The sequence below is a fragment of the Mustela nigripes genome, chromosome 11 (assembly GCF_022355385.1).
Source record: "Mustela nigripes isolate SB6536 chromosome 11, MUSNIG.SB6536, whole genome shotgun sequence".
NCBI classification, from domain to species: domain Eukaryota; kingdom Metazoa; phylum Chordata; class Mammalia; order Carnivora; family Mustelidae; genus Mustela; species Mustela nigripes.
Window position 1 is genome coordinate 15,550,695 of NC_081567.1, and position 2,715 is coordinate 15,553,409.

Genomic DNA, 2,715 nt, shown 5'->3' on the forward strand with positions numbered 1-2,715 from the left:
GATATGTCATTGTGGTTTTGATTTGTATTTCCCTGATGCCAAGTGATGTGGAGCACTTTTTCATGTGTCTATTGGCCATCTGGATGTCTTCTTTGCAGAAATGTCTGTTTATGTTCTCTTCCCATTTCTTTTCTTTTAATTTTACTTATTTATTTGACAGACAGAGATCACAAGTAGGCAGAGAGGCAGGCAGAGAGAGAGAGGGGGAATCAGGCTCCCCGGCGAGCAGAGAGCCTGATGTGGGGCTTGATCCCAGGACTCTGAGATCATGACCTGAGCTGAAGGCAGAGGCTTAACCCACTGAGCCACCCAGGCGCCCCAACCTCTGCCCATTTCTTGATTGGATTATTTGTTCTTTGGGTGTTGAATTTGGTAAGCTCTTTATAGGTTTTGGAATCTAGCCCTTTATCTGATATGTCATTTGTGAATATCTTCTCCCATTCTGTCAATTGTCTTTTGGTTTTGTCGACTGTTTCCTTTGCTGTGCAAAATATTTTGATCTTGATGAAGTCCAGATAGTTCATTTTTGCCTTTACTTCCTTGCCTTTAGCTATATCTCTAGGAATAAGTTGATATGGCTGAGGCCAAAGAGATTGCTGTCTGTGTTCTCCTCAAGGGCTTTGATGGATTCCTTTCTCACATTGAGGTCTTTTATCCATTTTGAGTCTATTTTTGTGTGTGGTGTAAGGAAATGGCTCAGTTTCATTCTTCTGCATGTGGTTGTCCAATTTCCCCAGCATCATTTACTGAAGAGACTGTCTTTTTTCCATTGGACATTCTTTTCTGCTTTGACCATAGAGTTGAGGATCTATTTCTGGGCTCTCTATTCTCTTCCACTGATGTATATGTCTGTTTTTGTGCCAGTACCATACTGCCTTGATGATGACAGCTTTGTAATAGAGTTTGAAGTCTAGAATTGTGGCGCCACCAACTTGGGCTTTCTTTTTCAACATTCTGCTGGCTATTCAGGGTCATTTCTTATAACATATAAATTTTAGGATTATTTGTTCCATTTCTTTGGAAAAAAGGGGGGATGGTATTTTGATAGGGATTGCCTTAAATGTGTAGATTGCTTTAGGTAGCATAGACATTTTCACAATATCTGTTCTCCCAACCCATGAGCATGGAATGTTTTTCTATTTCTTTGTGTCTTCCTCAATTTCTTTCATGAGAATTTTATAGTTTTCTGGGTACAGATTCTTTGCCTCTTTGCTTAGGTTTATTCCTAGGCATTTTATGGTTTGGGGTGAAATTGTAAATGGGATCAACTCCTTAATTTCTCTTTCTTCTCTCTTGCCGTTGGTGTATAGAAATGCAACTGATTTCTGTGCATTGATTTTATATCCTGACACTTTACTGAATTCCTGTATGAGTGCTAGCAGTTATAGAGTGAAGTCTTTCTGGTTTTCCACATAGAGTATCATATCATCTGCAAAGAGTGAGACTTTGACCCCTTCTTTGCTGATTCCAATGCCTTTCATTTCTTTTTGTTTTCTGATTGCTGAGGCTAGGACTTCTAGTACTTTGTTGAATAACAGTGGTGATAATGGACATCTCTGCCATGTTCCTGACCTTAGTGGAAAAACTCTCATGTTTTCCCCATTGAGAATGATATTCACTGCTGGTTTTTCATAGATGGCTTTGCTGATTTTGAGGTATGTACCCTCTATCCCTACACTGTGAAGAGTTTTGACCAAGAAAGGATGCTGTACTTTGTCAAATGCTTTTTCAGCATCTATCATCATCTATTGAGAGTATCATATGGTTCTTGTTTTTGCTTTTATTAAGGTATTGTATCACATTGATTGATCTGTGGATGTTGAACCAAACTTGAAGCCCAGGAATAAATCCTACTTTGTCGTGGTGAAAATCTTTTAATGTACTGTTGGATCCTATTGGCTAGTATTTTGGTGAGAATTTTCACATCTGTGCTCATCAAGGATATTGTTCTGTAACTCTCCTTTTTGATGGGGTCCTTGTCTGGTTTGGGGATCAAGGTAATGCTGGCCTCATAAAATGAGTTGGAAGTTTTCCTTCCATTTCAATTTTTTGGAACAGTTTCAGGAGAATAGGAATTAATTCTTCTTTACATGTTTGGTAGAATTCCCCTGGGAAGTTATCTGGCCCTGGGCTCTTGTTTTTTGGGCGATTTTTGATGACTGCTTCACTGTCCTTGTTGGTTATGGGTCTGTTCCGGTTCTCTATCTCATCCTGGTTCAGTTCTAGTAGTTTCTACGTCTCTAGGAATTTCTTCCAGGTTGTCAAACTTGCTGGCATATAGTTGCTCATAATATGATCTTATGTTTATTTGTATTTCTTTGGTGTTAGTTGAGATCTCTTCTCTTTCATTCATGATTTTATTTATTTGGGTCCTTTCTTTTTTTCTTTTTGATAGGCCTGCCCAGAGGGTTATCAATTTTAGTAATTTTTCCACAATGAGATACCACCTTACACCAGTTAGAAAGGCCAAAATTAGCAAGACAGGAAACAACATGTGTTGGAGAGGTTGTGGAGAAAGGGAAACCCTCTTACACTGTTGGTGGGAATGCAAGTTGGTGCAGCCACTTTGGAGAACAGTGTGGAGATTCCTCAAGAAATTAAAAATAGAGCTTCCCGATGACCCTGCAATTGCACTCCTGGGTACTTACCCCAAAGATACAGATGTCGTGAAAAGAAGGGCCATCTGTACCCCAATGTTCATAGCAGCAATGGCTA